A 13,139-nucleotide genomic window follows, 5' to 3' on the forward strand; every position below is an offset into this window, starting at 1 on the left:
TATGGGATTTGATTTTATCATGATTGCACCCTTCCTACCATCTCATTGTGACTTCCCCTTTGTCTTTGGATCTGGGGTATCTTTTTTGGTGGGTTCCAGTGTCTTCCTGTCAATGGTTGTTCAACAATTAGTTGTGATTTCGGTGCTGTTGCAAGAAGAGGTGAGTGCACGTCCTTCTACTCCATCATCTTGAACCAGTCTGTTTCTGTTTTGTAAATAAGTTCACATGTATCATTTGTTTTTAGATTCCACATATAAGTGATATCATATGATATTTGTCTTTCGCTGTCTGACTTCACTTAGTGTTATAATCTGTAGGTCCATCCATGTTGCTGCAAATGGCATTATTTCATTCTTTTTTATGGGTGGCTAATATTCCATTGTATATATGTGCCACATCTTCTTTATCCATTCATCTGTTGATGGACATTTAGGTTGCTCCCATGTCTTGGCTATTGTAAATAGTGCTCCTTTGAATGTTGGGGTGGATGTATCTTTTTGAATTAGAGTTATCTCTGGATATATGTCCATGAGTGGGATTACTGGAGCATATGGTAACTCTATTTTTACGTTTTAAGGAACCTCCCTACTGTTCTCCATAGTGGCTGTACCAATTTACCTTCCCACCAACAGTAGGAGGGTTCACTTTTCTCCACACCCTCTCTAGCATTTATTATTTGTGGACATTTTGATGAAGGCCATTCTGACTGGTGTGATGTGATACCTCATTGTAGTTTTGATTGGCATTCCTCTAATAATTAGTGATGTTGAGCATCTTTCATGTGCTTATTGGCCATCTGATGTCTTTGGATTAACATCTGTTTAGGTCTTCTGCCCATTTTTTGATTCGGTTTGTTTTTTTGATATTGAGCTGTATGAGCGGTTTGTATATTTGGAAATCAATCCGTTGTTGGCCACAGCATTTGCTGGGAGAAAAATATTTTCTCCCGTTGTGTAGGCTGTCTTTTCGTTTTGTTTATGGTTGGGCCTTGGTGAGTTTAAGATGCCTATTCGACATCCAAGTGGAGGGATGAAGTAGGCAGGTGGATGGATTAACTGATGTAACTGAGGGAGCTGGTGCACTTTAGAGTAACATCATCTCCTGACTTAAGAGGGGAACTGGGCCATAACTCGTCCGCTAGGCTGTCTTTTTTTTTTTTTTTTAAATTTAACTATAGTGATTTACAGTGTTGTGTTAGTTTCAGGTGTACAGCACAGTGATTCAGTTATATATATGTTCTTTTTCAGATTCTTTTCCCTTATAGGTTATTACAAAATACTACAAAATAGAGTTCCCTGTGCTCTACAGTAAATCCTTGTTGGTTATCTATTGTATATATAGGAGTGTGTACATGTTAATCTCAAATTCCTAATTTATCCCACCCCCACCCCCTTTCCCCTTTCCCCTTTCCCCTTTCGTAACCGTAAGTTTGTTTTCTATGTCTGTGGGTCTATTTCTGTTTTGTAAATAAGCTTATTTGTATTTTTTTTAAATTTAGATTCTACATATAAGTGATATCATGTGATATTTGTCTTTCTCTGTCTGTCTTACTTCACTTAGTATGATAATGTCTAGGTCTATCCATGTTGTTGCAAATGGCAATATTTCATTCTTTTTTATGGCTGAGTAATATTCCGTTGTGTATATATACCCCATCTTCTTCATCCATTCACCCATCGATGGACATTTAGGTTGCCTGCGCATCTTGGCTATTGTAAATAGTGCTGCTAGTTCTAAACGTTGGGGTGCATGTACCTTTTCTTTTCTTTTTTTAAAATTAATTAATTTATTTTTTAAATTTTTATTTATTTTTGGCTGCGTTGGATCTTTGTTGCTGAGTGCGGGCTTTCTCTAGTTGCGGTGAGCGGGGGCTACTCTTTGTTGCGGTGTGTGGGCTTCTCATTGCGGTGGCTTCTCTTGTTGCGGAGCATGGGCTCTAGGCGCGTGGGCTTCAGTAGTTGTGGCTCGTGGGCTCTAGAGCACAGACTCAGTAGTTGTGGCGCACGGGCTTAGTTGCTATGCAGCATGTGGGATCTTCCTGGACCAGGGCTCGAACCCGTGTCCCCTGCATTGGCAGGCGGATTCTTAACCACTGCGCCACCAGGGAAGCCCGCATGTACCTTTTCAAATTAGAGTTTTTGTCTTTTCTGGATATATGCCCAGGAGTGGGATTGCTGGGTCATATGGTAGTTCTTTTTTTAGTTTTTTTACGGAAACGCCATACTGTTCTCCATAGTGGCTGTACCAATTTACATTCCCACCAACAGTGTAGGAGGGTTCCCTTTTCTCCACACCCTCTCCAGCATTTATTATTTGTAGACTTTTTGATGATGGCCATTTTGACTGGTATGAGGTGATATCTCATTGTAGTTTTGATTTGCATTTCTCTAATAATTAGCGATGTTGAGCATCTTTTCATGTGCCTGTTGGCCATCTGTATAGCAAGTATCTTTCAACACTGCAGTTTTGCTTGTTTTCAACGTTTATGTAAATGGAATCATACTCTACGTATTCCTTTGTGTGTAGCTTCTTTTTATTTGACATTATATTTGTGAGTTTTATCCATGTTGTTTTGTGTGGCTATTGTTTGCCCATCTTCCTTGCTATGTAGTATCTCATTGCATGACTATACTACAATTTATATACTTATTTATTTATTCTACTGCTGCTGGATATCTGGATTATTTCCACTTTGGGGTTCTTAAGAATAATGCTACTATTAATATTCTTGTACATATTAATATTCTGTACAAGTACGTGCATTTCCATTGTATATATACTAAGGAGTGGAATAACTGGGTCATGGGTTATTCATATCTTCAACTTTAGTTGATAACACCAAACTGTTTGCTGATTTACATTCCCTTCCATGGTGTATGAAGTCCCCATTCCTTGACATCATCACCAGTACTTGCTACTGTTTGACACCACCAGTGTGTTGAGTGTATAGTGATATCTTGATGTGTTGAGTGGATAGTGATATCTTGATGTTTTACTGTACACTCCCCTGATTACTACTGATGTTGAGAATATATTTATTGGTTAGTTGGATATCCACTCTTGTGAGGTACATGTTGAAGTCTCATACATTTTTCCACTGGGTTGTCTGTCTTATTGATTTGTAGGAAATCACCTGTTGCCATATATATTTTGTAATATTTTTCTCCCATTCTATGGCTTGCCTTTTCAGCTTCTTAATCCTGTCTTTTGATAAATAGTCTTAATTCATTCTTAAGATCCTAAATTTAATAGTCTAATTAATCAGTCTCTTTCTTTATGGTTTATGCTTTTTGTGTCCTGTTTAAGTCATCTTTTCCTATCCTACATTATAAGGATATTCTAGAATACTACTTTGTAGAAGCTTTATTGTTTTGCCTTTCACATTTAGATCTGTATTCTGTCCAGAGTTGATTTGTATGTCTGATGTAAAGTAGGGATCAAGAATTATTTTTTTTCACATGTTTATCCAATCGTCCTCACATTATTTATTGAAAAGACTGTCCTTCCCCCACTGCCCACCGCTCTGCCAATGTCCAAATATGCTGGGACTCTTTCTGAGCTATTCAATTCCATTGGTTTATATATCTGTCCTTGTGCTAATATCACACTTGTTTACTTACTGTAGCTTTATGGTAAATCTTAAAAGTCTTCAGAGTCACAGACATAGAAAACAAACTTATGGTTACCAAAGGGAAGAGGGAGGCAGGGAGGGACAAATTATGAGTATGGGATTAACAGATACAAATTACTACACATAAAATAAAGAAGCAACAAGTGTTTACTGTATAGCATAGGGAATTATACCCAATATCTTGTAATAACCTATAATGGAACATAATTTGCCAAAAAAACCAAAAAAAAAACTGAATCACTACACTGTACACCTGAAACTAACTCAATATTATAAATCAACTATATTTCAATGAAAAAAAAGTCTTTAGAGGAAGTTCTCATACCTTGTTCTTCTCCTTCAATATTGCTTTGACTATTCTAGATCCTTGGAATTTTCATGCAAATTTTATGATCAGTTTGTCAAGTTCCACAAATAAAACAACCAAAAAAAAAAAAAACAAACACAGCCCTCGAAATTTTAAATTTGATTGCATTGAATCTGTAGACCATTTTGAGGAAAATTAACATCTTTATGATGTTGCATATTCCCAGCCATGACTATTGTGTATTTCTCCCTTTATTTAGGTCCTCTTTCAAGTTTTCCAATAACATTTTATAAACTATAACCTACATAAGGAGTCTTGCACGTCTTTTGTTAGACTTATTCCTAGGTGTTTGATGTTGTTCAAATCTTTTTTTTTTTTTTTTGGCCGCGCCATGCAGCATGTGGGATCATAGTTCCCTGACCAAGGATGGAACCCATGCCCCCTGCATTGGAAGCATGGAGTCTTAACCACTGGACTGCCAGGGAAGTCCCTGTTGTTCAAATCTTCTATATCCCTACTAATTTTTTGTCTGCTTGCATATCATTACCGAGAGAGGTATGTTAAAATAGCCCACTATTACACTGATTTGTCTATTACTCCTTGAAGTTCTGTCACTTTTTCCCTTTACTTTGAGGCTGGGTTATTAGGTGATTACCAGTATAGAACTGTTATATTTTCCTAGTGGATTGAACATTTTTATCATGATGAAATGATCTCTAGTAATGCTTTTTGCCTTAAAAGTTTATTTTCTTTAAAATTAATATAGCTACACCGGCTTCTTTTGGCTAGTGTTTTAACAATATATCTTTTCTGTCCTTTTTATTGTAAACCTTTACCTAATGCTTAAGATGTGTCTTGTAAGTCGAGAGACTAAAATTTTTAAAAGTACAGTCTGACCATCTTTTTCTTTTAATTAGAGCATTTAGTGTATTTCCATTTAATGAAGAATTTAAAATATATTCGGGTTTACATTTACTTTCTTACTAAGGGCCTTCAATTTGTCCCTTCTATACTATTATTATTGTTTCTCTTCTTTCTTGCCTTCTTTTGGATTGATCATTTTTTATTTTTGTACATTTTATTACCTTGGAAGTTACACACTCATTTGTTCATTTATTTATTTATTTATGGCTGCTTCGGGTCTTAGTTGCAGCACGCAGGATCTTCGTTGAGGCATGCGGGATCTTTTGTTGCAGCGCGCGGTCTTCTCTAGTTGTGGTGCGTGGGTTTTCTCTTCTCTAGTTGTGGCACAGAGGCTCTAGGGCACATGGGCTCTGTAGTTGTGGTGCGCAGGCTCCAGAGCGCGTGGGCTTTGTAGTTTGCAGCACATGGGCTCTCTTGTTGAGGCATGCGGGCTCAGTAGTTGTGGCGTGCAGGCTTAGTTGCCCCACGGCATGTGGGATCTTAGATCCCCGACCAGGGATCAAACCTGCATCCCCTGAATTGGAAGGCAGATTCTTTACCACTGGACCACCAGGGAGGTCCCTCTTTTATTTTTCTTTTAGTGGTTACTGTAAACTTGCATCCCTGACTCACAAAAATTTAACATTAATTAATGCTCATACCCTCTCCCTTGACAATGTAAAGCCCTTAAGACATATTGATTTTTTTTCCTCCTTCCCAACTTATATGTCAGAGTTAGCATGTATTTTAATTCTGTGTATATTTAAAATCCAACCAAACATTAGTGTTATTTATTTATACAGATGTATCCATCTATTTGCCTATTTTCTCCTCATGTTGTTCGTCAGACATTGTATCTGCTAAATATTTGTGGAAAATAATTGAAGCCTAGGATGATGATCTCTTCCTTCAGAGAGGAATGACATTTTCTTCTGCGAGGCACCTGGCACAAGCAATCTGGGATTACTTCCACTGAATGTCAGGGCTTGAGAAGGTTTGAAGCTGAGCAGTCACTGTGAGGGTCTGTCTACTGATGGGTCACCATTACTCCTAGGAGGCAGACTTTCAGGGTCCCCACTGAAAGTGAGGGAAGTTCACTAGTCCCTCCTCAATCCCCCCCTCCCCCAATATGCCCTGGCTCTTCATCCCTTCCCCCCACCCCTGGGAGGCTGTCCCAAGTGCTACTGGGTCTCTTAGCCGCCTCCTCTGGAGTGGGCAAATATCCCCAGAGGAAAGTGGCCCTAAATGCTCACTCCCTCCCTTGGGCATCAGTTTCCTCCTAATCCTGACCCTGTAATTCTTCACTGTCTTGTTAGTTTACTAACATCTCTAAGCAGATGTTTTAAATATTTCAATCAACTGTTTCAGTTGTCTTAAGTATGAGGGTTGGTCCAAATCACATAGTCTGCTGTTAGTGGAATGTGAAATCCGTTATTAAGACTTTAATTTCTAATTTTCCTGATTATTTGTGAGTTTCAAGAAAGGCCATTTAGATTTTATCTTCTGTGAGTTGCCTGTTTATATATTTGCTCATTTTTTTCTTTTTTTTTAAAAATTAATTTATTTTATTTTTGGCTGCGTTGGGTCTTCGCTGCTGCATGCGGGCTTTCTCTAGTTGCGGTGAGCGGGGGCTACTCTTCGCTGCGGTGCGCGGGCTTCTCATTGTGGTGGCTTCTCTTGTTGAGGAGCACGGGCTCTAGGCGCATGGGCTTCAGTAGTTGCAGCATGTGGTCTCAGTAGTTGTGGCACGCAGGCTCTAGAGCGCAGGCTCGGTAGTTGTGGCGCACGGGCTTAGTTGCTCCGCGGCATGTGGGATCTTCCCGGACCAGGGCTCGAACCCGTGTCCCCTGCATTGGCAGGCAGATTCTTAACTACTGCGCCACCAGGGAAGTCCATTTTTTTCTCTTTTAAAAGTGATCTTTTGGGGCTTCCCTGGTGGCACAGTGCTTAAGAATCCGCCTGCCAATGCAGGGGACACGGGTTCAATCCCTGGTCTGGGAAGATCCCACATGCCATGGAGCAACTAAGCCCGTGCGCCACAACTACTGAGCCTGCACTCTAGAGCCCACGAGCCACAACTACTGAGCCTGCGTGGCACAACTACTGAAGCCCGTGTGCCTAGAGCCCATGCTCCACAACAAGAGAAGCCACCGCAATGAGAAGCCCGCGCACCACAATGAAGAGTAGCCCCTGCTCGCTGCAACTAGAGAAAGCCCGTGTGCAGCAACGAAGACTCCATGTAGCCAAAAATAAAATAAATAAATTTTTTTTAAAAAGTGATTTTTTGAAGTTCTTTACAAATTACTGTTGATAATTCTTTGTCATTTAGATGTGCCACTAGCATCATCTCCAGGTTTGTGGCTTATCTTTTTGGTTTGTTTATGGTGTCTTCTGTAAACAGAACTTTTTAGTTTTTAATTTAATTCAACTTTATCGATCCTTTTCTTTCATGGTTTATACATTTTATTGTCTGTTAAATGTTCCTGTCCTTAGTTCATATATTGGGATGTTAGTATTTTTACCCAGTTTATATATAATAAGTTCATTGTATAATAAATATAACAACTCTTTGTATATCATATTTGCTGCAAAATGTCTTTCCAAGTTTGTGGTCTATAACATTTTCATGTAAAAGTTTATATTTTTAAGGGATCAGATCTTTCAGTCGCTTTGTGACTTCTTCTGTATAAACTTAAAAAGTTACTGTCTTCCAGGGTTTTACTGACTAGTTAATTCTGTATTCTTTTCATTTTCTATCATTTCATCAAAGAGTTCTTTGTCTAAAACTGCTTTTGGTGTATGGTGTCTTAATTGTCTTAGCTTTGGAACAGATTAAAATCTGGAAGAGCTACTCATCCCTCCTTGACTCTTTTCCCTAGTATTTCCTTTAATTAAAATTAAAATTAGAAAAAAAAACCCCACTGTTTATTCTTCTAGATGAATAGTCGTTTTGTAAGGGTCCAACATTTTTGTTTGGATTTTGATTTGGTGCTGTATTAAACTTCCACATTAATTTGGAAAAAATTGATGCCATTAAAATACTTAGTTTTTTCACCCAGAAACATTTCTCTCTGTTTATCCAAGTCTTTTCCATTCTCAGTGCATCTTTGAGGTCTTTTCATATAAATCCCATGGATTTTGTTGGTTTTTAAAAACTTTTTGCAATGGAGAATGGCATCTACTTTTACCATTAAAATTTTCTAACTTTATTGCTAATATATAAGAATAGCATTGAGTGATTTTGTACCTGCTCCTTATTAACTTGAATGGATCGCCAGTTGTTCTCATTGGTACTTCAAGATATATGACGATATTATTAGCAAATATGCACAATTTTGTCTCATCTTTTCCAACGCTGATACTTCTTTGCTCTGTTTCTGGGTGGTGCTTTAAAAGCAATATTAAATAATCATGGCAGGAGGAGAATATTTTAGTATGTGTGGTTAGTATGTGTTTCGTATGCCCCCCCCCCACTGCATTAAAAATACAGATATATAGAGGTATATTTCCCTGGAAAAATACTAGCCTGGCAGAGATACACAGAAGTGTTTATAGCAGTTATCTCCAAGTGGCAGAATCTGCTTGAATGTCTCCTTTTTGTTTTATCCGTATTTTCTAATCATTCTATGAAGATCATGTGTTATTTAGATAATTTAAAAGATAATGGCAATTGTAATGCCTTTGTTGTGTCACCTTTAGGTGGATTATGTTGGCTGTGGGTTGAAATTGCTATTTATCTGCTGAGGATATTTTCTATCTTATTTGTAAGAGTTTTTGTTCGTTTTTAAACTAGAAGTGGGGGCTGAATTTTGTGAAATGTTTTTTTGGTAGCTGTGAAGACGATCATATGATTTTTCTCTTTTCTTTTTTGTAACTGAGGTATTTTTACATACAGTAGAATGCACAGATCTTAGGTTCGATGTGTCTCGCACATACCCATGTAACCACCACCCCAAGTAAGAAATAGAACATTTCCACCACCCTAGAAAGTTCTAGGGGAAATCCTATGGTAAGCTGTTGATTTGTGTGGGACCAGCCCACAAATGGGCTGTGAGTGGGCTCGATTTCCCCATCTCCAGCCTCGGTTTAACATCTCGAGGGCCTGGAGCTTTGTCTCCCCCTCTCCTGAGACGTGAAGAGGGAACAGCAGACGCTTGAAGCGTTTAATGATCTAGCCTAAGAATGAGTCTCTGGCCAAACCGTTTCTGGGCACCACTCACTGAAATGTGAGGATGGGGGAGGAGCATGGAGAGCAGGCCAGCGGGTGCAGGATGCTCGACACCGCCTTGACCATGGGGTTTCACAGCAGGCCCTGTGGCCTGTGTGTTCATTCCTGGAGAAAGTCAGACGCTACCTTGGGTTACTAGCTGCACTATTGCATTGTCCTTTAAGGGGGCTTGGTACTCTCAGGGTACTCAAGGTCACTACTCTCGGTGACCTTGAACTCATGGTCACTGTCTACTACCCTGTACCAATATCGCTGTGTTCTTGTTGCAGATTCCCAGGCTCTGCTGCAGCAGGTCACGGAATGATACCCAGTGTTATTTATTCAGCTTATCATATTACTGTAAACTGGGCAAAATATAGAAATACATGTTTCTAGTCATTTCCAATGACACGTTGGATGTGTCTTCAATGCCCTCAAGCGCAGAAAATAAGCTTAATGGTAGCATTATGCTTTCGGTTGTCTGTACAGCTAGGGTAAGAAGTCTGCAGAAAGATGACTTGGGATTCCCTGAATCAGAAGGCCAGAGGCTCAATTTCTTGTGTCTGAATGTGACCTAGACTCTTCTACGTATTTTTGATAGGGTGAGGTTTACTTGACTAAAGTAAATAATCGCTTCTGTTTATGTTTCCTTAATATGCGTCTTCTTGAAGTGAGCAGTTAGAGAAAAAAAAAATGGGGTGAGCCGTGCGAGCACATTCAGGCCGGGGTATTTCTGGGGGTGTCGGCACTGGACACATGCAACTGTGGGTTTCTGAAGCCACCATGGTTCTGTACTTGGGCAGAGCCCAGGCCCAGGGCCGGGAAGGAAGTGTGTAAACTAGGTCACTGAGGCACGCGAGGGGCGACATCTCAGACCAAAGACCAGAGGCCAAAGCCAACCACCCAACACTAAGGGCAGCAGACTTCCTCCTGAGGCTTTCTATGCAAATGTCAAGCAAGGGACAGCCTTTCCATGCTGGGTGCCTACACCACTCAAACCAATTTGGACGTCTCTTCCCAGGAGTTGTCAAACTTGGATTTTTTTTTTTTTTAACTGAAGCTATTTAAAATCTGCATCCACATGCGAGTAGTTGAGCTTGAACTGCTTTCAGAATGCAATCTGGACAGCCAGGCTGACGACCCAGGCTGCCAGGGTGGACACTGGAGCCGGGAAGTGATCCTCTGGTGGTTTGTCCCCAAGCTGTTTGGCCTGCAATCTGAGGAGACAACTACCTTTTCGTGTTTTATACATTTTATTCATACATTTCTCCAACTTTGAAATGACAAAAGCCCAATTCTATGGTTTCCCATTACACAGCATCCTACAGGTATGTATATTCTACAAAGAATACTATGGAGTTTCTCTTCCTCCCCTGGCACACGAGAGATAACTGATTAGGGTTCTGTCGACTTGTCCTGTACTGGCAGTGCGCCAGCGTTCTGGTTGTTCTGGCGACAGGGCAAAGGGATCACGGTGGGAGGGCGTGTGCTAAGGCATGTAAATAGATACACACAGAGAGAAAGAAAAGCGGGGCATTTACAAAGAATCTGAAACTTTCCGATCCCCTCACCTCCTGGGTGTCAGAGGACACCTCCTGCACAAACGCTCTTGCACGCTAAGGCTTCGCTGTACCCTTCAAATACTTACAATTGGATACGGTGAAATATACAACAACCATTAACATCGCTCTCTTTTTATCACTGAGACAATACTTCAAAACCTTTTATAAAAAGGCAATTATACATACAGAAAAAAAAAACAAACAAAAACACGTTGGCAAAACTTTATGCAAAACAACCCCAGAACTGAGCTTGAACGGCGACGCATCTGCCTGGCAATTAAACATGATGCTGTGGCCTCCGCACGTGAGGATCGTGTGGCCTTCGCATCAGCCCCCGGGCCTGCTGCCCCCATAGCCTCCCACCGCCTGCACAGGCGCCATCCAGGGACACAACAGAGACCAGAAATCGATTCCTCCAATTCTTGGTCTCTTGAAAATGAAAATAATAGCTGGGGCCACGCACTGTGGAGGAACACCTATTTCTACCCCCAAGCAGAACTCCTTTGAAGAGACTGCATGGCCTCTGGGTCCCAAGATGGTCACCCCCAGGGCTCTGTTGGCGAGACCACTGGCACGTTCCTTTGGTCACATGCGGGAGAGAAGGGAAGGAACACAGAAATGGCAGCGAAGCTCCAAGTTTCTGCGCATACATAAGATAGCAAGTTGTGCTTGGGGCCAGAAACGAGGTCTCCTGTGCCAGACACCTCTTCCCAGTTTCTTTTGCTCGGTCCATTTGCACAGGGTCAAGAGAGTTGATGGTTAGTGAGGGGTGGTGGGAGCTCTGGATTTTCTATTCTCCCCCATGAAGAGATAAGACTTGGCAATGCCTGGCCTAGAGATGGTGCGGCCCTCCTCCTCCTTCTGTGGGCCAGGTCTGCCCACCTTCTGCAGCCCAAGAGTAGCAGAGAAAAGACCAGATAAAGGGATGTGGACTGGTGAACATACTCTTTTTCTCCCTTTCTCCCACTTCCTGGATGCATGTCACACCTAAACTTCACTCACTAAGCTGGAAGACCTGAGACTCCCAATAGCTCCAAGTTTAAGGCAAACTGATAACTGGATGTGGGCAAAGCCAATCAAGCCTTGAGCCTTACAGGCAATGTTCTGTAACTGAAGACACCAAATGGAGAGGAAGACCTTACTTCTAAAGGGGTAAAAACTGGAAAATTTCTACCAAATGAAACGATTCATGAGTAAAGCTTGTAGCCCGTCTGCAAGCTGCAGTGAGAAGCAAAAGAGCTTTCTAAGAGGAGAATTAATCAGAGGTGCAGAACAAGAGAAAGAATGCTCGGGGACCTTGGTATCATAACCCCTTGTAAAGAGGATGGAATTAGGAGGCTGTGTCCAGTTCTGGAAAAACAAGCCCTTCCCCCCAACACACACACACACACACACACACACGCACGCACGCACGCACACACACACACACACCAGTTTGATGATAGGAAATAAGCAGGAGGGATGAGGATGAGAAGGGGCTTGTTTGGAATGCTGATTGCAAGTTGCCTTCTCCTCTTTCCAAGGAGACAGTGTGGGAGGTGTTAAAATTAAGAATTTATTAATCAAGAAATGTTCTTGCTAGCTTTAGTGGCATGTTCTCTTTGCCCCAAGAGATTGACCTGAAATGAAGAAAAGCATATCAGTGGGAGACAAGAGCGTTTGTTTTGGGCTGCCTGTCCTTAAGGGGCAGTGTCCACGCCGGGCATCTCCACCTCTGTTTCCCCAAGTGTGGCTCAACTGACTACACTTTTTCAAGGAATGAACTCAAAGCCTTAATGAACAGATTAACTACAAGTGATTTAAAAACAAACCAAAAAACCTCGTCTGCAATAATGAGATCAAAGGTTTTAAAAAAATAACTGTAGCATGGAGTCCAGGCCCGGCGGGCTGGCCCCAGCGGTGGGAGATGGAATGGGCCCCGGGGAAAGGAGCATGTGCTGACCCTTTGTGCGGTGAGGGCTTTGAAGCATCTTCTGACATCCCACCACCAATGGGACGGGCTCAGAAGATGCCTTCTGAATGCAAATTGCAAGAAGTAGGTCACCCATTTCTTCTCCTCTCTGAGCAAATATTTTAAACCATCTCACTTGACAGGAGTTACACTTAATTGCATTTAAAAAAGCTACCATATTATCTTGACACTGGGAAGCTTCCTGAATTAAACTGACATTTTCCTTTTTAGTGTTAGAATGGAACATGCTGCGTGTGCAAAGTAATTACTGTTTTATGATTAGAAAATCAGGACATTCTTTTTAACAGATAATTTGACATATAAAAAACACCCCATTTCTTGCTGTGGGCAATGGGGTTGGAAAGAGAGCCCTCAGAATATGGCTCAATTGATCAGTGCTAAGATTTAATAATCTAATCATTCGCTCTGTTCTTTTAAAGGAAAAAAAATGATTTTGTTGATGGAATGGAAACAGTAAAGCAGCTTTTTAGCAATTTTCTGATTGCTTAGTGGACAATTGTAATGGAGGTGCAGCAGCAATGTACTGAAATTACTCTGGATTCAGAAATTTAAGTAT

This window comes from Eubalaena glacialis, chromosome X (assembly GCF_028564815.1).
Source record: "Eubalaena glacialis isolate mEubGla1 chromosome X, mEubGla1.1.hap2.+ XY, whole genome shotgun sequence".
Lineage (NCBI taxonomy): Eukaryota > Metazoa > Chordata > Mammalia > Artiodactyla > Balaenidae > Eubalaena > Eubalaena glacialis.